The sequence below is a fragment of the Lissotriton helveticus genome, chromosome 4_1, assembly GCF_964261635.1.
Source record: "Lissotriton helveticus chromosome 4_1, aLisHel1.1, whole genome shotgun sequence".
Taxonomy (NCBI): domain Eukaryota; kingdom Metazoa; phylum Chordata; class Amphibia; order Caudata; family Salamandridae; genus Lissotriton; species Lissotriton helveticus.
The window spans coordinates 1,963,752,115-1,963,775,392 of NC_136063.1; the positions used below are offsets into that span (position 1 = coordinate 1,963,752,115).

The following is a 23,278-nucleotide window of genomic DNA, read 5'->3' on the forward strand; positions in this document are numbered from 1 at the left end:
AAGAATAATCAAATTATTATTTGTGGTGGAACACCATCCTTCCCAAATAATAATCCACTTTCTCACAATTATGAACTTTGCAAAACTAGACTTGATTGTTAAACAATTTGCACAGCACTTGGTCAAAGGCAGTCAACATAGTATCAGCTGTATACAAGATGGCATTTAATCCAGCCTCAAAGTATACAGACTCTTAGTTTCTCTACGAGTTCTGCTGGTGAAAAAGTGGTATTCATGAGAAACACAAGAGATATAAAAGGTTGCAGCTCTAAAGAAGTTTAGCCATCAACCAGTCTTTAGGATCTTTCGAGAAAGTTATTTTTCCCGAGTATCCTGTAACATGGAAGTAGGCAGTTGGAAATCTCAGCACATCAAGATACACCGCTTGTGACAAACCTCACTGGGATGATCTGAATGCATGAAAATCATGCAAATCAAAAGGTTTTATTTCCACTGTGCCTAAGCCACACCTGCTGGTCGGTCATAACTACTTACAGCACAGCCACCACGTTGTTCCAATCTCAATAGAGAATTCCATGTAAACCACATAATGTCTGAAATCTTGCTCCCAAAAATGTGCATGGTCTCTTTTGTGAATCATTATTGAAACAGCTCCATATATCATTATAATCGAAATGTTAAGAACAGTTTTGTCACTTTTCACTCTTGGATAAATAATATTCTCAAGTTAGTGCATGTTTACAATTGTGTATTAAGCTTAATCTAAGCCTTACATTCATTACATCAAAGGTGTATTGCATTGAGTTTGGGTAGGGGTGTGTCTCTGAGCCTCAACGGAGACTATATCATCCAAAGGGAGTCATGGGTAATTCAGAGAGCATTTTGGCCCATACGTTTTTGGGACTGCATGGATTATGGTATTGTGGAATCTCCGATGTATTGCATTAAATTCTATAGCCACTTTTCAACCTCCATAACTTTTTTCAGACTCCAAATACAACATAAATTCAAATGGAACGACTTTATCCAGGTTAGTCACACATGACTAAGCATCAAAAGGAGCCATGACACACAGATATTTATAACTATTATTTTTCTGCAGCAGCCTATATGTATGTGTACTGAGGATGTACGGATGTTGTCTAGTCACATCGGTAAATTTCTTGTCACATTTCCCAGGTACATTTCTTTGTCCTAGTGTACTGTCAATGACCCAATCAAATTACTGTATTTTGCGCTGGTTCCTCAAGTTCTTCTATCCTCACAGTGTATTGTTGCTGGTACACATTGCGACAATGCACTAACTTGAGAGTTCAGGTGTTCAGTATTGCACGCACTCAGGTGCTCCATGTCAAAACACGTTGGGCCATATATATCAACACATTTCCCCATTGACACAGAATGGGCAAAATCCTTTGACACATCTGGCCCTTTGTGGCGTATTTACATGGGAAGTGGTAGAGTGAGGCGTTAGCCTTCCTGGCTTAATGCCTCACTCCACCACTTCAGAAACGCAAGGCTGCACCATATTTTTAATAAAATGGTGAAACCCTGCGCTTCCCGCTGCGCTGGCGCTACTCTTAGCAGCCTGGCGCCAAAGGAGGCACTTGGTGCAAGGGTGTCTGCGTGCAGGGGGAAATTGTTTATGTGCAGGAAGGTTCCCCTTCCTGCACATATACAATCTTTATATGCTATTTTGTAACTTTTATGTATGTCATGCTTAATGCAGCAGACACAGAAGTTACAAAGCAGCATTAAAAAAATATATTTGTTTATGTGCAGGTAGAGGAACCTTCCTGTACATAAATAATCATTGGCCTTTTGCTGTTATTGTGTGTGCTACACAATGCAGCACACATGAAAACAGCAAAAACGAGGAGAAATTGAACATTTCTCCTCGTTGCGCCAGGGTAAGACCAGATTTCCCTGGTCTTAATTCTGCCGCTACCTCCTATTTATGCCTCCCTTGTAAATAGGGGAAAGCATCAGAATCAATCTGTGTTGCAGTGGAACGCCCACAGCAATACCCATTGCCCTCCCTTTTTACGCTAAACAAAGCTTGAAAGGGGGCCTTATTTACAAGGGAGCGTTAAGCCATGTTAAGTGGCTTAACCATGCCTTGTAAATATGGCAAAGCCCGTATCGCCACAGGAACATCGTAAAAATTGACATTCCCGTGGTGATAGGGGTTTGTAAATATGCCCCTTTGATGCATACCCCTCCCCCATTACACTGTACTGTTATCATTGAAATATGTGTAGACCGAAAAAGACATAGCCACACCGTTTTTATCCAGTTATTCTAGTGGACCAATCTCATAAACTTATTTGGGTCCTGGTTAACTTTTACAACAATGCACCTGACAGTTAAAAACTAATTGTACTTGGTCAGCTGGACAGTGATCTTATATCTTTGCACTGCACCAGGAAGAAGGAGCATAAGGGGGTGTTTTAACAATAAAATGGCAAAGCGTGTCTTTAAGCCAAGAAAGCTAACAACACGCTTTGCCACTTTAGAAACTCAGGGCTGCACTATATTTAGTGGAATATGGTGCAGGCCTGTATTTCCCCCTGTGCTGGCGCTAAGTTTAGCTGCCTAGTGCCAATGCAGGAACCCTTGCACCGGAGTCCAAGGTTGCCTATGTTGAAGGGAAGATTGTTATGTGCAGGAAGGTCCCGCTTCCTGCACATAAACTATTTTTGAATGCTGTTTTGCAACTTCTAAGTGTGCTGCTTAATGCAGTGGAAGATGCAAAACAGCATTCTTTGAAATGCTTGTTTATGAAGGAAGGGGGATCTTCCTGCACATAAACAATCACTGGCTATTAATGCATAAGGCATATTTTTTTTGTGGCACATCATACTAATATATAGAACCACAAAATCGGAAGAAAGCCGGTAGAGGGTATAGACTAGAGGCCATATGAATCAAAACCGGAATTTGCGATTCTCAAATCGCGATTATCTGCAAATCGCATTTTGAGAATCGCAAAACCCGATGTAAATAAAAGTTTGCTAATATTTAGCGATTCCCTGTAGCGATTGCCCTGGGTGTCAGGTTCAGGAAGGGTCGAAAAGCACGGAACAGCAGATGTGGTTCTCGCATGTCGCCACTGGAGGGAGCCAGGCGACTGCAGGACTACATTCCCCAGAGACCCAACCGACACGGAAACGGAAGCGTTGGGTTGACAAAAGCCTTCCGAGGTAACGGCTCGGGGCTTGTCAATCAGGACCTTTCGTTTGTGCAAGACGGAGCCTATCCTGTGTAGCCGGTGAGAAGTTTCAGGTACCTATTTCGGGATAGCAGAACGGATTTCTGCATCTCAGCAACTCGTGTTCCTTTGTGATACTGTTTACTTTCGCGAGTCCCCGCATCAGTAAGACGGGCGGTCTCGCTCTTTCTGGTGGCGTTTGTGAGACCCGCGCAGGAGCGCGTTGCCGTCTCCGCCACTGTACTCTTTCAGAGGATATTTCTACTGGCTGTATTTAGTGGCGTTTGCGAGACCCGCGCAGGAGCGCGTTGTCGTCTCCGCCACTGTGCCATTCCTTGGGGAGTTATTTCGGTGTATCCAGGCGTGCCGGTACCGGTGCGCTCTTTTCTGAAGAAGACCCTTGCTGATTTTGTTTGTTTCTTTCGGGGGGTGCCAAGTCCTTGCTGATTTTGTTTTCGACTTTTGGAGCCTTAGCAGCTGGTGGACAAGCTGCCCTTGATAGGCTTGGATACCTTCAATCCAAGTGCTGTTTCCTGTATCATTTCCCTGTGGGCTTTTCAAGCGCTTCAGTCCACCCCTCACAGTTAGTATTTACTGGTTTATGTATACCTGTTACCGTGACTTCTGTACAGTGCTGGGTAGTTAATGTTTGTTCTTGTTCCCTCCTTACCTGCAGCTACCGGGGGGTCCTAGAGGCTGATGAGAAGAGAGGGTGGACAGTATCCATACAAATCCCAGAAGCCCTTCGGAATACCCTATCTTGTTTTCTCCCCTTCCCCCTTTTTTCCCTGGGAGGCATTCCTACACAGGTGTGTTACCCCTACACCGTGTGGTGTGCGTTCCGGAGAGGAAGGGGACTAGTCTTCCGTCCATCGTTCCTGCTGACATCTTTCAGAGGTTAGTGGTACGCCATTGACGTCGTGACATTCCCTATAATTCACAGAAAATAAATGCAAATACCTAAATTGCGATTCCTTAATTGCAAAATCGCAAGTAAGGATTTGCAAATCTGCTAATCGGAAATTCAGGTGCAGCTTGGTGACATCACAACCAGGAAGTGTGACTATCCATGCTGCACCTGATTGCCAGAAGCAGAGTGAGAGGCTGGGAGGAGAGCTGAGACACTTGCGTACTGCTACTGAGTGAGGAGACACGGACAAACAGGACAAGCAGCAGGTAGAGAATGCCAGGAAAAGAAAACAGAAGTTTTCTGAAAGGGAGCTGGAGGTGCTCATTCAAGAAATGGTAGTGAGCCATGAGCTCCTGTTTGGCAAACAATCACTGCGTGTGCCATAGACACGCAAAAGGGAAATCTGGGCAGACATCCAGGAGAAGGTGAACTCCATGGGCATGACCCACTGCACTGTAGAAGACCTCACAAAACGGTGGTATGATATGCGCAAGAGATCCAAAGAAAAGGTGGCTGCAACGATGGATGAGGAAAGAAAGACCGGTGGTGGGATGTCCACTGCTACTGATTCCATGCCTTTGGAGGAGTTGGTTGAGGGTACCCTGCTGCCGGAGAGTGTGATTGGCGTGGCTGACCTGGACAGCTCTGAACCCCAAAACACCAGACAAGGTAAGAAGCATGCTATCACTCCCCTGATACATCACCACATCACCCACACACCCAGGGAAGACCCAGGCACCAAACATGAATATAAACCCAGTGTGTGCACACAAGCATACAGAGAAATGCATTATGGGAGATGTAGTCACATGCACCAAACTGTGGAGCAGTGACACCTAGCAAGGTAAGGTACAATCAGAATGTGTGTATCAGGAAAGGCAAATTACAGACAGATAGGACCCATGTAACTCCAAAATGTAACATTTATTACATAAGCAATGCAAGGCAGGACACCAAATTAATGTGTGCATTTACATTCACAGCACCACCAGAAACACAGGAACCTATGGCATGAGGGGAGGAAGCATCACACACCGAAGAACAGTCAGGGCAAGAGGAGCAGGAGGAAGCAGCCCAGTAATCCCAGTGACACATAGACAGAGCCTTGTAGTACCACCACTGCCACCACTGGAGGTAATCCACTGGACATAAGTGTGGAGGATCAGCAAGTCCAGGGCCAGCATGCCCCACTTCACACAGCACAGTCCCCTGCCCGTCCCACTCCAGGAATGTCATCCAGGTGCAGTGTACGTCCGTCCACCAGCACAGCTGCCGTCGGTGAAGCCACAGTCCTTGCAGGGCTTGAAGGCAACATGCTAGAGGTACAGCGCCTGCAAGCAAAGGCAGTAAAATCAATACAGCGCCAAATGAGGCTGGGCTTCATGGGCATGACGAGTGCCCTGGAGGCACTGTGCACAGAGATGCGGAGAGACCGTGCTGCCAGGCGCAGGCAGAGGCAGCACCTCAACACTCGCCTGGTCATGAACACATGGGCTGTAAACCGGCTGTCTACTGCCACATCAGTGCAGGCACATCGCTGTGTCAGCATGCAGCATGAGATGGCACACTGCAGCCAGGAAGTAGCCAGGGGCCTGGTGCAAAACACATGTTTGGCAGACCAGCTGCGGGCAGCGGCCACTGGTGGCACAGGACCCCTCAGCTCACTGGAGGATGATGGGCAATCGAGCAGGAGCAGCATCACTCCACCCATCCCACAGGACAGACTTTGCAGTGCGCGTCAGGGAGAGCAACCAATGCCTCAGGGGAGGGCAGTGGGCACTCTGAGCGAGGAGCAGACGTTGAAGAGCCATTAGTGGCACATGGCAATGGGTGAGGTAACCCACTGCACACTGACTCATGTTTGTGAAAAAGACTTGCACTGTGTGTTTAACATGTGCAATACATTTGTACTCAAATAGTATGCACGTCAGGCTTTGTGAGGGAAACTTTCCTGCACTGAAGGAAATAAAAACACAGTTTTGCACCAATCTGTAGCATTATGTCATCATTGCTCACCTAGAAATAGTTCTGTGTGATCTCATCTCAGCTCTGGCGGCCGGTAGCCACACCAACACCACCGCCTGGCCTGCATCTTGGAGCTGGCCCCTCCTCATCTGATGAGTCTGAATCTGTGACCTCCACTGGTGTGCCTTTCCTGGTGGCGATGTTGTGTAGCATGGCACACACAACCACTATTTTGTAACATGTCTCTGGGCTGTACTGTAGTGACCCTCCACTCTTATATAGGCAGCGGAAACAGCTCTTGAGTATTCCAAATGTCCTCTCAATGGAACAGCGGGTGGCTGTATGGGCACTGTTGTACCTCCGCTCCCCAGTGGTGGCTTGATTCAGGTACGGAGTCAGGATGAAGTCACGGACAGCATGCGCACTGTCACCTGCAGGGTGAGAAGAATCAGGTTAAACACTGTCCTGCCACTACTGTGCTTTACTGGTGTGTCCTTTTGACCAATGCATTTACCTAATAGGTAGCCCTCGCAAACTTCCCATTTGTGAGTCGTCAGTGAATACCGCTGTGGCGAAAGATGAATGAGTTGTGGGTGCTGCCTGGGTATTTCGCAACTATGTCAGTGATTAAATGTTTTGCATTGCACACTACCTGTATGTTCAGGGAATTGTGATTCCTGAACACATACTCATTCTGTGAGGGGAGGAAATTGCGACATGGGTCCCATCTATGAAGCTAATTATGTGGGGGAATTGGGCTATCTGGTAGAACTCCTGCTTGGTCTGGTCTAGTGCCTGTTTTGTGCTGGCGAATTGGATGTGGTGATGCAGGCTCTGTACCATTGCATCAAGGAAGGCGTGGTAGAAGTGCGACAGTGCACTCTGAGAGACCCCTCCTGCTGTGGATATCACCCATTGAAAACTCCCTGATGCCAGTAAATGCAGTGAGCACAAGACCTGTACATGGATGGGGATGGTATGTGTCCTGCGTGTGGGGTGTTCTAGTATGGGTTTGAGCTCCGCTATTAGGTACAGGATGCTGTCTTCGTCCAGCCTGTAGTTCACATGGCTCTCCTCCACAGTCCGCTGGAGCAGGATAATGAGCGCTCTGAAGATCCTTTCCTGGTGTCTCCTTCTCTGTGCAGCAGCTCTGATCCATAGCCTACTGGCTATCACATACAGCCCAGCCATTGTGGAAAAGCCCTGTGGCATTGTGGGCCTCTTTAAATAGGCTGCACCTGGTTACCACTTGCTCAGATTTGGTGGTAGTTGTGATTAGCAAAATTGCGTATTTGGTGAAATTACAAATTGCGATTTTTTCATGCGTTTCATTTTGCGAATTCGCAGTTTGAGAACTCCTTAATAGTGACTTTCGCAATTGGTGTGTCGCAGATTGCGAGTTCGCACAAATTTTTGCAGAATTCATGCGTCGTAAATTGCTAATCGCTAATTTTGCTCTCAGGATGGCTCTCATACATAGGGATTCTGTGTTTTGCGATCACAAACACAATTTGTTTGCAATTTGCAGTGTTTGCGATCGCAAAACAGCTTCATACATATAGCCCTATTTTATTGCACATTTAGAAGCATGGTTAAATGCATTTTGAAGGCTTTGCGATTCTCCCCTTTCCCTTTCTTAACCAAAATGTATCTCTCTTTTGGACTTTATATGTAACATTAGCACTTTCACTACAACTGCAAATGTTAAAATACGTTGCTTTTATTTGCTTCTACCATTAGCTATGGCATATAAAAATAAATAAGTAAATGGTATCTCCCTAGGTTTTTGGTACGTGTTATAACCACAGAATCACAGAATAGTTAGACACGTTGGAGGTGTTCATTCATCTGAAACAAGAGAAAAAATTGAAAAATATAAGCCAAGTTGAAACTAAAATGTGGATTTTTTAAACCAAAATTGCTTTACAGAGTAACATTTATATAGGCATTTAAACCATGTGCTCTGAAATAATCTTAGTTGAAAAAAAATATATTAGTTGATAAAAAGACAGAACGAATAACTATGATTGTAGTAACTGAACTAAAGCCCATATTTATGATACCTTTGCGTTGACCTTGTGAAATGCAAAGCAACACAAGGACAATGCAAAGGCTTCGGTAATATTTACAAGGCCACACAAGGCCTGATTTCTGTGGCCTTGCGAGGCCTTGGAATGAAATGTAACGCAAGACAGCTGCTTGTGCTGCGTTGCGCTACAGAGGTGTGCTCCATGGGAGGAGAATGGGTGTTTCCATGCATCTATCCATGTATTGTGGTGCATTCCCAGAGTTACAAAGACTTGAATAAATGGGAATGAGTCAAAATGATACGGATTCCCAAGTGAGGCGTAACAAGAAAAATATATTTTTTTCTCTTCATTATTTCCGTATGTACTGCATTATGCAGTACATGTAGAAAGATAAAAATGCATCTAAAGATTGGTTTTCTGCAGAAAAACAATCCTGCTTGTAAAGCAGGCACCTTTGCACTGGAGTGTAAGGGTGCCTGTGTTGTGCTAGACTGCATACAACGCATCAGCTCAAAGGGAGAGCAGAAGTGCTCCATTACTTTGGAAGTATGAACCATTTCTGCTCTCTCTCTTCCACGCAGTGCACTGCAGCAACTTTGCTTGCTGCCCTTCGTTGCGTGAACGTGTAGTAAATGTGCCCCAAAGCTTCTAGAAAGAATTAAGAAAGAATACATGCATCGTTACTGAGGTAAGCTTTGAGGCTAATGTTCTCACAGACCCTTAATATTACTTTAAATTGATCTGAATGGGAGGTTGCTCTCAGTGTATATTAATATTGAGCTTCATTCAGAAGAAACCTATCATTTTAATTAGTAAATCTGACTTAAGAACATGAACAATCAATGGCAATTGCAATAGGTCTGAGGGATAAGTGTCTCTTAAGTCTCTGATAAATGTAGGCACTCAATAAGTCAACATACATGCACTCATTAACTCATACTTACATTCCATCATCAATGCTGCATTCACCTAGCCATCTGTAATAAAAAAGAAACACAAACTCAGCAAGTGTATTGAATATACATGAAAAGAATAAAAGTAGAAAAAGAAAACATGCTTTCACCTGAACTTGGCAAGCAAATGCTTGCAATCCATATCCATACTAATATTATAAAGAGAGAGCCCAAACCTTTGAGCCGGGTAATCTCAGTAACCACAGCACCAATCACAACACCCAATACAGCGTTGGAAAGGGCAGTTTCAGCAGAAGGACATAGGCTATGCAGACGGTCACCATATATTTTTTTTTGCAGAGTTCTATATAGCGCGAACTTGACCCGAACTGAATCAGGTATCAGAGCTTTTTACATAGCACCAGTTACGTTACATGGGGACACACATACATTTTTGTTAGGCACAGGGAGGTTAAGTGATTTTCCCAGAATCACAGGATGTTTGGCGTCGTTACCAAGACTCGAACCCAGATCCCCAGGTCCGAGGTCGAGCGCCTTAGCCGTTAGGCCAACTCCTCTATACATTTAAAAGGTAAAAGAACCGTCCAGGCAAAGTAGTCCCTTGTGGGCGTGTCTGCGTTGTGCTGTGGGCGTGGGCTGGGGGCGTGACAAACGCTGGGGGCGTGTGTCCGCCCTTCATGCCATGTGAGTCGTACATACAAGCGCCAATTACCTTGCTGCGCAGCATCAAGGGGCACGCTGGGGCATGAGAAACACTGGGGGCGTGTGTCCGGCCTTTATGCCATGTGAACGCAATTGCGCCGCATCAAGGGGCACGCTGGGGGCGTGGGAAATGCTGGGGGAGTGTGCTACGTTCCGCCCTTCATGCCATGTGGGTCATACATTAATCAGAAGATCGTCTGCTGTGGCCGTGTGCTGGGGGTGAGACAAACGCATTCACCTGGAGGCCTGGTATGTAACGTTACTGTAGCGTCTCCTGTGCGCTGTTACTGAACTCTCTCATTCAACGAAATTACACGCGCCTGCTACCATCAACCAGGGCTCAAGCCGGGCTCAGGCGGCGGATTAGTACACTAATTACACGCGCCTGATAGCCTGCAGCTGGGCCTCAAGCGGGGGCAACACGTGCCTGCTAACATCAAACAGGCCTGCATCTGGGCCTCAAGCGGGGGAACACGCAAATGAGCGTGTCTGCAGGGACAATTACTGCAGCCTATCCTACTCGCTGTCACTCAACTCTCTCATTAAACGGATTTACCTGCAGCTTATAACTCTCTCATTCAACGACATTACACGCGCCTGCTAAAATCAACCAGGGCTGCTGCTGGGCCTTCTCCGTCCCTATTGTAATGAAACAAAAAATTTTGTTTACCACGAGATTTTAAAATAAATTGCCCTTGCCAAATACACACATTCTATTTCATACCCGGACAAGGTCGGGACGGGCTGCTAGTACATAAATAAAATTAAACATACTACTGGGTAGCCATTTTGCAATGGTTTTGTACATAGTGTATTGTTGTTTTATACTTCCAGTATAGCTGCCATATTTAGAAGTGACGTGTTGGCCATCTGGAAGCAAAGAACCACATACATTATGCAAATACCATTCCAAGATGGCCCCTCAGTAAATATCATACTAGGCGGCCATCTTTGAATAGTAAAGTGTATAGAGAATCACTGTGGTACTGAACAAAGTTAGCTAAAGTAACACTTCTAAACAACAGAATGTTACAACAGAGATAAACCATGAACAGTGCTTTTCAGACGTGGCCCTTTAGTTTAAAAATAATAGCCTCACTTGATGCAGCACACCGCAGTTAAAATGTGCAGAAAGCTAGCCTCCCATTAGGAGTTTCTAGAGAGTTGAAGGATACAGGGAACTGCAGAATGCTCTATAAACAAACCAGGTGGACGTGCACCTGAGATCAGGTAAAATTGCACTCATCACAAGGCAATAAAGCCAGTGGCAGGAATGTGCTAACCCATTGCACAATGCACTGGGCTGTCATGGGGTGAAGGAGAATTATTTATTTATTTTATTTTATTTGGGATTTGTAATGCGCATGGCTGTCTCAGCAACAAGGCGTCCCAGCGCAACCAGAAACCAGAGACAAGAGCAAGAGAGACAAACCTAGTGATTAAGCATCAGACATAGGGAATAGCCAGGTCTTTATGGTCTTACGGAATGCCAAAAGGTTTGGAATAACTCTAATATGAGCCGGGAGTGAGTTCCAATACCACCAGAAAGCGAAAAGAGTGTCCCCCGGCCCTCACTCTCCAGACTCGAGGTGCACAAACAAGCTCAAGGTCGGCAGATCTCAGCGAACGCCCAGGCACATAGGGCATGAACAAGCGCGATAGCCCTGATGGAGCTTGGTGCATCAGAATCTTGTGTGAAATGCACAGCACCTTAAACTGAATGTGCTTTTTGACGGGCAGCCAGTGAAGTTTGGGGAGCACATGTGCCACCGAGCATGATCTAGGTAGTGTCACCAAAAGGCGCGCCGCCGCATTCTGGACCCTCTGCAGGCGCTTAATGCTGGTTTTGTTAGTGCCCAGGTATAAAGAATTGCCATAGTCTAACCTGGAAAGAATGGATGCCTGAACAATAGTCTGCCGAACTTTGGGAGGAAAAAAAACCAAAAAGGGGTCTCATCCTCGCAAGAGCCCGAAGCAGACGGCAGCAACAGCTTTTGTTTGTTTCTCAAACGTCAGTCCATTATCAAACCACATGCCCAGATTCTTCACAGCCTCCTTAGGTAACGGGGCGGGTGTGAGGCGGACCGGTCAGCACTGCTCGGACCATATCTCCCGATCCTTGCCAAACAGCAGAATCTCAGATTTACTCGCATTTAACTGTAAACAGTTTGCCACCATTCAATCAGAGATGGCCAGAAGATCCTCCTTGAACTTATCCAAATTGGCACTGCAATTATTTGAGAAAGCAATTACCAACTGGGTGTCGTCGTCGTCATACGACACCAGGGACAGCCCCCTGCCTTTTGCCACCTTCGCCAGGGGTCTCACATAAAAATTGAACAAAAGTGGGCTTAGGATGGAGCCCTGTGGTACCCCCTAATGCAGGGCAAATTCCTGGTAATGGAAAGGTGGTACTGAGACCTGGAAGGACCGTTCATCTAAAAAAGACCGGATCCAATCCAGAGCCCCATCCCTAATCCCAACTTCCAGGCGGCGTTCATAAAGAATCTCATGAGACACCGTATCAAAGGCGGCACTTAGGTCCAACAGGACCAAGGCCGCCGAGTCTCCCCCGTCCAACCTACTCCGGATGGATTCCGACACTACTAATAGCACTGATTTGGTGCTATGCCGTGGTTGTTGTGCTGCTCAATGAATTTAGATAGTGTGGATTTCACATGTGCCTCCACCATCTTAGCCAAAAAAGGCAGCTGGAAAATAGGGCGATAGTTACCAGGATCTTCCGGATCAAGAGAGGGTGTTTTTAACAAAGGGATGACTTTGGCATGCTTCCAAGTCTAAGGTACAGAAGCTGACCATCTGTTGGCAAATTCTAAACTCACAGGAGAAACCAATGAGTGGAACTGGCAAAAGTGGGCTGGTGAAATAGGGTCAGCTGGGGAACCAGACTTTGGGGCCGATTAGGATGGCGGTTTTTCCGCATCCTCCGGGCCGGCGGAAGTGTCCGCCGGCCTGGAGGATGCGGAAAAACCGCTGCGGAGCCTCCAAAGACCCACCGCCAAATTAGGATGGCTGGTGGGTCTGGAATTCCGTCCGCCGCTTTTCCGCCGCGGTCGGCTTCCGACCGTGGCGGAAAAGCTATAACATGGCAGGCGGTGTCTATGAGACACCGTCCGCCATATTAGGATGTTCGTGAATACATGCTTTTCCACGGCGGCTTTTCCGCCATGGAAAAGCATACGGACATTCACTTTGGGGGCCCGTTGCGGGCCCCCTGGGTGAATGGGGGGTGCACATGGGGGGTACCTATGGTACCCCCCTGCATTTGCGTGCACAAAGCAGCAGGCACCGTGCGGTGCCGGCCGCTTTGTGCATGTAAATGTAAAACATGCTTTTTTAACATTGCGGCGGGTGCAGCTTGAAGCTGCACCCGCCGCAATGTTAAATATAGAGGATGTGACCGCCACCCTGGCGGTCACATCCTAATTAGCACGGAGGGAACGCCGCAGCCCCTGTGGACGTTCCCTCCTCCTCAAGGGTGGCGGACGGACGCAAGTCCGTCCGCCATCCTAATCGGCCCCTTTATTTTGTGGCACAAGGCCTCAAATTCCAAGGGCGTCAGAAGTGTGAAAGATGATAAATCGTTGCCCTCCATGATGTCCTCCCTTCCAGGCACTACGCTCTCCGTAGGGGGGTCGCCTTAGAAAGGCCGCAATAGATCTACTCAGCTTTATTCAGGAAGTGCTGCACTAGTACATCACACTGGTGATTAGAAGCAATGGGATGGACTCTAGGACCACCCGCACGCTTCATGCTATTGAACAGGGAGAAGATGGTATTTGCAGGGTTTGTACTGGCCAGAATCTTATTGGCTACAAACTCCGCCTGTGCTGTCCAAATGAGCTTATGATATTGCTTGACAGCCACCCGATATTCTAATTTTGCAGACGCCTTATAAGAGCGGCGCCAAAAGCGCTCAGATGCTTGCAGCCCTTCTTTGTCAAAGTTAGCGAATCCTTGAACCACAGGTTAGATAGCCCACGTCCCTTACCTCCCTGTTTGGCCAGAATACAGCTGCCCAGGCCGGCCATCAGCCATTCTTGGAAGCACAAACTTGCCCCCTCTATATCTAGGGGTAATTGAGGTCTGTGCTCAGCAAGCCAGGTAGATAGCGAGTCAAAATCCAACTTATGCCAAGGCCGTTTAAGCACTTGGGACGGGCGGATCACATCCACTTTGCCCTGCAACTGTAGAGAGAATGTAACCAAGGAATGATCCGTCCATGCCAGCGGAACCAGTGGATACATTTTTATAGAGCAGAAGTTAGAAAAAATGGGGTCTAACAGATGGCCAGCCACATATGTACCCTCAAGAACGAGTTGCGACAGCTGAAAGGCCTCTAAGTCTGCCAGAAAACTTGCGATCTTAGCTTTCCAATAACAAACTAATCCTTGGTCTGTTCAGAAAAAGTGTCTTAAGATACAAAGAAAGAAAAGACACTACAAGCCATAAGTGCTCAGAAACTGAAATACAAAAAAAAAAAAAAACAGGAGGAAGGGGTTTGTATAGAAGACAGAGTCAAGATGTAGGATAGAAGGCCATGACTCGAGTGACCTAAAGAGGAACAGAAAAAATCCGTCAAGGATCATTGGTGTCCCATCATTGGGATTGTCATCATCTGGGATGCCAAACAACTTTTCTTCGCCCTTCCTCCATCCAAGAGGGGGACAGAATGAATAAGTTGTATCCTCCTGTAGGTTTCTTTCAGGAGAATAGTGTAAGAGGGAAAAACTCTTTTATCTAAACGGTGCAGTGAAAAATAACAGAAAAAAGGTTGTATTCCTGTCTAAAAACAGTGAAACAACGGTGATTCAAGAGCAGTTTGAATTCGACAATGCTCCTCCGGTCGACATGTTTCCCCTTATGGGGCAAATCTCCATAGCTTTCTTCAGGACCTTAGTGCTCAAAAAAGCTTTGTCACTGCCATATATAAATTCTTATACATACTGTTTGTCAATGTTGTACCATATGTAATCCAATCTCAAATCCTCCATGTGTACATGATGTTTCTGACTCCCACGCAGCCGTGATTCCCTGCCGCCGCTTCTCCTGAGTGATAGCTTCATTTTAAAAGGACCTTTTCCGTCTTCTTGCCGATTTGGGGCTAAGACTTGTTGAAACCTGCTGGAACCTTATTGTATCGAGGAGTGGGTGTGAGGAGTGGGACTGCGAGGACCAGCAGTCTGTGCGCTCCATCATCTAGCGCACCTGGGTCCTCTTCCCGCCCCCTTGACCTGTGGCTATTTACGGCTCGCGGCCCCCGCTTCGTGGGAGCCGCTCGCAGCCGTGATTCCCTGCCGCCGCTTCTCCTGAGTGATAGCTTCATTTTAAAAGGACCTTTTCCATCTTCTTGCCGCTTTGGGGCTAAGACTTGTTGAAACCTGCAGGAAGCTTATTGTATCGAGGAGTGGGTGTGAGGAGTGGGACTGCGAGGACCAGCAGTCTGCACGCTCCATCACCTAGCACACCTGGGTCCTCTTCCCGCCCCCTTGTCTTCTATATAACATCGGTCACTCCCGCGTTACGCGGGACACGCGCGGGACAAAGACCGGGGCAAAGCCCGGGCAAAGGGCGGGCCGTCTAAGGCTGTCCAAGGTCGACTAAGGCCGGGCTGGGCCACCCCCCCTTATATTTACATTTGTTTCTTTCTTACTTGGCACCTGTAGAAAATCTAGTGTTTGCAAAACTCTGAAGGACCCAAGGTACAAGGGTGATTGCTACTTTAAATTGTGGGCTGGTTCTGGCTATCTGTACTATGTCCCTACGGTCTGGGAAAAATCGCCATGTTGCAATGCTCACTTCCAGTGGGGTGGTTACTGGCACTCTGGACCACATCTTTAAGAGAGCCTCCACCATACTGGAAAAGGAGATTGTCTATGCAGAAAAACGTCTCTCCTTGGACTTAATAACGGGGAAACGGTCTTCTTTAGGTCGCATAGGCACGACGGTTTCCCCCGCGCCAACTAACACCGCAGGGGATGAAATAAGGTTGGTGGATGTTGGGGATTTATCAGACAGTTCGAGCCTAAATCTGTCTCTTCTAAGCCCACCACCCAGCAGTGACATCGCTGGCTTGCATAATTCCCCTGCGCCTGTTACCCAATCTGTTCACCCTTTGTCCCAGGGTTCCCCAGACAGGGCGAAAACCAATAGCAGGAAAAGGGGTAGTTCTTTAATGGGCCATCTTGCTAAGCAACAAAAAAAGTCCCTAGATTTGGCCCGATAGTTGTTCCCCAACCCCCCACCTCTCCTAGGCCCGGCACAGAAGTCACTAGCCCCTTTGTATGTCCAACAGTACCTGATGGTGATCTCCTGGTTAAAATCGAGATCCTGATGAAAGCTCTTATGTTGCCTCTCCTAGAGAGAACCAGGATTATCAACTCGAAATTAGATCAGATTGAAAAGCAGGTTGGAGATAATTCACTCCTATTAGCTGATTTGGCCAAGGGTAACTTTCCCATTAGGTTGTCGGGGATCGCTATAAGGGACCCGGGCCCCAGTACTGTAATTGCTGGGGCGGCAGCTGGGGAATCCAAAAACAAACAGATAAAAAGAAAAATACACCCACCCCAAAACCACAGTCGAAGAAACTCGTAGGTACATCAAAGCAAGGTGGGAAAGTAATGGACCCGGTACGCGCAGCCCAGCCTTTATTTAGTGGCTTACCTACAGACAGAAGGCCAAATAGACAAATCCAGCAGGACAAGGGAGCTAGTAAAGACCAACTCCCTAGCATAAACCTTCCACCAGAGGCAGCACCTTATACAATAGTTCTAGTGGGAGTGCGATCCTTGGGGGCAGGTATTCCAGAATCGCATAGGGAATTAAAGAACAAGGTGGTCTTTTGGCTAGATAGGAATAGGACCCTTCCCCCATCGTCGAGAACAGAGATCGTGGGTGTTAGAAGGGTACATTGGGTGGGCAATAACCCTAAAAACCTTGAAGGGGACTGTATCCTAGTGAATTTTAGAGACACTTGGGCTGTAGACCACATTCGGAGAGAACCCAGATTTGGTCGAGAGGGCGATATTCAATCTCTGGGCCTTGAGTACTTCTACCCAGGGGCTATGAACAATGGTCCTCAAAATTCTTTTTCTACTTTTCGCCAGAGACGATTTCGTGGAGCAAACCCATTCCATAGGTTAGCGCACCCTTTACCACTTTATAATAGGTTTGATCCTCTAAATGATCTGGAGGGTGTAGACTGACTCACTAAACCAGTAGGCGAGACAAATGAAATTGGAAGCCAATTAGGTCCAAAAGTCTCCCCCTAACACAAATAGCGAGGATACAATACACCTAAATGGACCAAGTAGCCCAATTACAATGCAGGAACTACCATCTATGGCTGTAAACGGGGCTATGAATCATAGAACAAGAGCAGTCATGGAGCATGGTTCCCTGTCAATTGTTTCCTGGAATTTGGCAGGAATATCAAATAAACTTGATTTGCCAGACTGGGGGTCCTTTATTGACTCACAACATGTCTGCCTATTCCAGGAAACGTGGGCTAGGGAAGACCACCACCGTACTGGTTTCGCCTCATTCTCTATTGAGGCAAAATGGGGTGGGAAGGGACGCCCGTCAGGTGGACTACTCATTTGGGTGGGTTCACACTTGGGATGTTCAGCAACGAAACTGGAGACAAATTCCGCGGATATCCAAAGTGTGGCACTTGATTGGCCCAATGCGGCTAAACTTATATTAGTTAACGTATATTCAAGACCTACGGGCGTGACCAGTGTCTCAGGAACAATTGAGGATCTATCTCACTTTCTCGATTCTATTCCCCAAGGCACCCCATATCTGGTAGGGGGTGACCTTAATTGCCAATTCGAGCCACTGACTGCCTTCCTGCAAGGTACCACATTGGAGGAGGATGACCAATGGGACATACCATCTGTTGGAGGTTTATCAGCTAAGTCCTGGACTCCGCTTGCTACCCAAATTATGGCCATGTCTCTTAATAACTCTATAAGGGCCTGTAATGGGCGGGTCAGTGGGGACATCCCCCCCAAACCCACTTACAATAAACCAGGGTCTGAGTCACGTATAGACTACATTTTTGTGGAAACCCGTAATTGGGCTATGGTAAGGAGTTTTCAGGTAACCCCTCGTGATGAAAGCGATAACAATCCACTGATTTTGGACTTCAAGGTGCCAGGATACATCAGTGAGAACCAGACGCTTAATACCCCCTCGGACCACAGCGCAATCTTATCTAGCGATAGACGCGGAATAAGATGGGCAAAAGTCATAGGGAACCCAGCATCTATTGCCCGGCTTTATGCCACAATCCTACCGGTCTTCCAAAGTGTAGAAGAGCTTATTTTATTAAGCCTGTCTCCGGAGAAATACAATGCACTCGGTGATCTCCATTCTGAGCTCACTAATGCAATCACAGAGGTGCTGAACCCCCGAGTAACAAAAAAGCTTAGCAAATTAACAAAAGCCTCATGGTATAATACAGCCTGTAGGAAGGCCAAAGCCGAACTCCTTCAGGCTCTGAAGCAGAGGGCTAGCACCGTGTTGGTGAGGACAAAAAGGTTAGAAAACAGACATCAAATTCAGATTGCCAAGACTGATTGGGATAACGAAAATTGGTCTGAAATGGTGGGTGCTCTTAATCTTAGAGACGCCCGGAAATTCTGGCAGATCGTTAAAAGTGGTTCTGCGGATCCAACACCAGCAGTAGAAGCCAATATTGCTCCTAGTGTCTGGGAGGCTCACTTCCGCACTCTATATTCCCTGGACAACATAGATCACCCAGAGGATATATGCAATCTGGTGAGGGGCCCTAGCTCAGAATCGGCCCAGGAGGAATTCACCGTTGGAGAGGTTGGCGTTGCAATTGATAAATTAAGAGCGGAGAAAGCCCCGGCCTTGGACAGGCTCCCTGGAGACTTGTTCAAGCATGAACCAACTGTATGGGCACCATACTTACAGGTCCTTTTTAATTCAATCTTGGGTGGGATGGAGGTACCTAGTACTTGGCTGGGAGCAGAGATTGTACCGATCTTCAAGAAGGGCTCTCCTCTGCTCCCAGCCAACTGCAGGCCTATTAGCCTCATAGATGTCCCTCAAAAGGTCTTCGCAAGGCTCATCCTGGACCGTCTATTGGAATGGATGCTTGAATACTCGGTTCTGAGCCCTTTCCAAGCGGGGTTCAGAAAGAAAGCCTCCACTATAGACCAAATTTTCCGCTTGGCTCTTTTATATTGGAAAACGGTAAAAATGGAGGGTGGCAGCCTCTACACCGTTTTCGTAGATCTACGGGTGGCATTTGATCTCGTACCCCGCAGAAAACTTTGGTCTGTTCTGTCCAATATGGGGGTACCTCAATACCTCCTAAACATGATCATCCGCCTGCACACAAATAACTATGCGCAGGTTAGATGTGGCCGGGATGGTTCTCTATCTCACAGATTCCCCGTTGACAGGGGGGTAAGACAGGGTTGTGTGTTAGCACCGACCCTGTTCTGCCACTATGTCAACGGGGTAATCTCTCATCTAAATGGGGTAGAGGACGGCGACGTCCCCAGACTCGCTGGAAGCAGGGTGCCGGCGATCATGTTCGCTGACGACACCTTGCTTCTCTCTAAGACACCTATGGGGATCCAACGAATCCTTAAGGGTTTTGAGGAATTTTGTGGAACCCATGGCCTTGAGATCAATGCCCTCAAGACCAAATATATGATTTTTAATCCTCCCCCAAAAACTCGCCCTAACCCTTGCATTGGCGGAAATAGATTGGAGAGGGTCCGAACATTTGAATATCTAGGGGGGACTCTAAATGAGCACACGTCTTGGCGCCATCACCAAACAAAAACACAACTCAGACTGGCCCAAATGGTGGGAGGAGTAATTGCCCTTATAAATAAAAACAAATCTACTACCAAGGCAATTGGTCCCCCGTTAGGAATATATAGAGTGCAGGCTTGGGGAGCGGTCATGTATGGCAGTGAACTCTGGGGCCATGAGTGTAATCGCGAGCTAGTGGTAACGGAGAACAAATTTATCAGGCAGCTTTTATCTCTCCCCCCTAGTACCCCCTTTTGCCAATGAGGCTGGATTTGGGATTAATGCCACTTGATGAAGATCTGGGAGTTATGCCCCTAATCTTCTGGCGTAGAATTTGGACCACTCCAGAATTGGCAAGCTATAGGTCTGAGCTCCAGGAAATTGTGAACTATCCGATCGCAGGGAACATCCCCTGGTTCCAGCACATAAAAAATGAGTTTATGCGTTTGGGACTACTTGATATGTGGTTTGACCCTTCGACCGCCTGCTCCACGGTTTTAAGGAAACAGCTACTTTCACTCTACCGAGAAAGTAAAATTGTGGCACAGAGACAGGGCACCCAGCCAGGCACCCTGACTGATTCCTTCCTAAAGATCAAGGATATTTATAAGTTGGAGGGAATCCTAGATGTAATATTCCCATCTAATACTAGGAAACTGTACCTACAGTGGAGGTACGGAAGTCTGCCAATCCGAGCCTTCACTAGTAAGTGGACTGACCCCTCCCTGAGTCACTGCCCCGGCTGCAACCATGATCAGGAAACCGAGTTGCACATACTGTTTTTCTGTCGAACCTACGGGCAGGCGAGAAGGAAGTGGATAGTTCCAGCCTGCAAAAATTTAGGCTTTACTCATTGCCTGCAGGCATACAGGGTTCTCAAATCGGACCTTTCTAGCATGATAGTGTTTGCAGTAGCCAAATACCTGGAAACTTTTTGGCAGAAGAGAAGGCGCTTGCTACCCAGGGCTGTAGATTAACTGTACAATTTTAATAAAATTAATATGTAATTATTTCTTAACCATTTTTATGTTCCAATGGATCTAACAGAGTTCTGTGCCCCCCGGGCTGTTGACTAACCGCATAATTTTTAAACATCATCAACATGTAACTAATTCCTATCACTTTTGATGTTTCAATTAACTTATTATAGCATTTTGCATGACGATATGTATTAAGGATCTAAGCTATGGTTTAGTCAACAAATGTAATTTCTTTTTTTTTTAATTGTTCGAGATGCAATTGCTTGTTTTATCTGTATCACCGCAGTGTATTATCTTTTATGGCAATCCGGCCGAAATAAAGAATCTTTGATGATGACGATGGTATCCGACATCTGAAAAATAAGTGAGGAAGAAACTACGTCTCTTGTCTCTCAAATTAAAATCCACATTTAATTCAGTACGATTGCAATGGTAAACTTACCAGTGCACCACAAGGACTAGACCTTACCTCTCTTGGCACCAGTGTTTGTCAAAGAGGCCCCACTCTGTGGATAAATTCATGATCCAAATAAGCAGGGAAAAATAATTATTTAGAGAAAACAGTTATTTAAAGAAAACATTGTTTCTATCAACAGTAGTTATGATTAAAATCTGTGTATAATTACTAACAGGGATTTTACTACAGAGTCTCAGTAGTCAGTAATATTCTTAACCCATATCTCGGCTAGCTCACAGTGTGGCATATGAACCAAGTTCTAAGCTGTTATACTATTTGGCAATGTTTGTATTGATCTTGAATATACAAATGAATTCTAATTGCGCTGTAAACCCTCTAACAATCCTGAAAAAGGGTTTTCTATGTCTATTGCAAATCGTATAGAACAAGGTGTTTTACAATCGTTCTACCTAGTGTGCATCGCTTTCATAATTATATGTCTGTTTTAAAAAACAGAATATGGCATACTGTTAAGTCCCCTGTTGTAATGCGACCCCTACAGGAGCGTCTCGATTAATTCGAAAATTATGCTTTGCATCACAGTTAGACTACACTGCATGTAGAGCTGGGCAGAGACTTATCTCACGACAAGCGCGCTACTGATGCAGAGCAGAAGTATTTCTAGTAAAGCAAATCTCGAACCATAGCCCTTACCTGTCCATCGTTGCCTCCAGCTGGGACAATGCTGGGATGGAGGTAACAGACTTCAAACTTGTCTCTCCTTATGTAGGAAAACAAACGCACATCGGTGTTCCCAAACAGCATGTTTCCGGCGTCTAATTATTACGTCATCATAAACTACCAAATATCGTCAATGGCAATGGAAATTGTAGACTTTTAATGATCGTATCTCGATCAATTGTAAAAGTCTCTACTTTATGTTGTACATCATTCTGTTTATTTATCACGCAAAACTGAATCATCTAGCCTACACCGGTGTTACCAATATACATGTTTGTCGTACTCCAATAATTACGACACCATAAACTACAAAATGTCGTCACAGTCACTGGGAATTGTAGTTTTCTAAGGGTCATGTCTCAGACAGTTATTCTTGATCTTACTTGTTTAACGGCGTTACAGAGACATGTCACCTACCTATCAATGTACATAGACCCTAATGGTGATTGTAATTCAAGACATCTAGGGACTGGCTATTCATTTTTAGTCTGTCATTTCTCGATAACGTCACTATGACAGATTTGTAGACAAACATGTAAATTGGTAACACCTGTGAATGCTAGATGATTCAGTTATGCGTGATAAATAAACTGAATGATGTACAACATAAAGTAGAGACTTTTACAATTGATCGAGATACGATAATGAAAAGACTACAATTCCCATTGCCAGTGACTATATTCGGTAGTTTATGAAAAGATGCTGATTGGGAACACCGATGTGTGTTTGTTTTCCTACATAAAGAGAGACTAGTTTGCAGTCCGGTGGGTCTATAAATTAAAAGGCCAGACATTGTAAAGTTATGGCTGAGACCGATTTTAACCCCTTCAGCGCTAATGACAAGGGTAACTCGTCATGGACTTTCCATTGATTTCAATGGAAAGTCAATGGAGCTCATCGAACACCCTTAGCAGCCAAGTGGTTAAAAAGAGCACATCCACAGCCCGCTTTCTTGTCTCTACACAGGCTAAAAGTATAGGCTTACTTAACCGCCGCTGCGATACTACCCCCCCTCTCTGTTAAATGGCTTTTAACACATAACCTTGTGGAAGGGCTAGCCAAGGCTCCGCCACTGAGTCTTGGGTAAACCACGTTTCCGTTAGGAATAGGGCATCAGGGGACTCGTCAATTAAGAGGTCAAACACCTCAGTATGGTGTTTCGCCAAGGAGGGAAAGTTCAAACTAAGGAATCTATATTCTGTGGAGCTAGGTAGGCAAATAGGTCGCACCACTGGGGCCAATTCAAAGGCACAGAATTCACAATGAAAGGATTGCTCCTGGAACGCCCAGGGTAGAGAAGGGCAATTAGATGCCAGACCCAGGAGCTCATCCCGTGAGTAGCTGAGCGGGTCTATAGAGGAAAATGCAGGGGTCCTGGCGACAGCCCAGCGCGAACAGGCGCAGACGGGATTGCCTCTGGCATGTCTTTGGAGCACCAGCGATGTGCCCGCTGCACGCGTCCACTGCGCGGGCGCCATTGTGTCCACATTTATGCAGATCAGGCAAGCGTGGCCGCAACAACTGGCCCACTAACCCTGCGATTCCCCTCCAGCCACCCCGGCAGAATCGTAACCAAATGCCAAGGCCCCCACCCGATTCAACACACCCCTCCCGCCCTTCCCACCAGGAGCAGCAACAAAGAGAA

General features: G+C 46.4%; 1 long non-coding RNA gene across 2 annotated transcripts; it reads right to left on the reverse strand.

Annotated features, from left to right (window-relative positions):
- Window positions 1–7,747: 7,747 nt before the first annotated feature.
- Window positions 7,748–21,871, reverse strand: LOC144827763 (uncharacterized). 2 transcript variants are annotated; one of them, XR_013610353.1, is made up of 5 exons: window positions 21,607–21,871; window positions 20,965–21,001; window positions 10,250–10,332; window positions 9,022–9,054; window positions 7,748–7,895 (listed from the first exon to the last, which is right to left on the reverse strand). It is a non-coding gene; the product is annotated as an uncharacterized LOC144827763 (long non-coding RNA). The 2 variants fall into 2 exon arrangements; XR_013610352.1 differs by lacking the exon at window positions 10,250–10,332 and having other exon boundaries at window positions 21,607–21,868.
- Window positions 21,872–23,278: the final 1,407 nt, after the last annotated feature.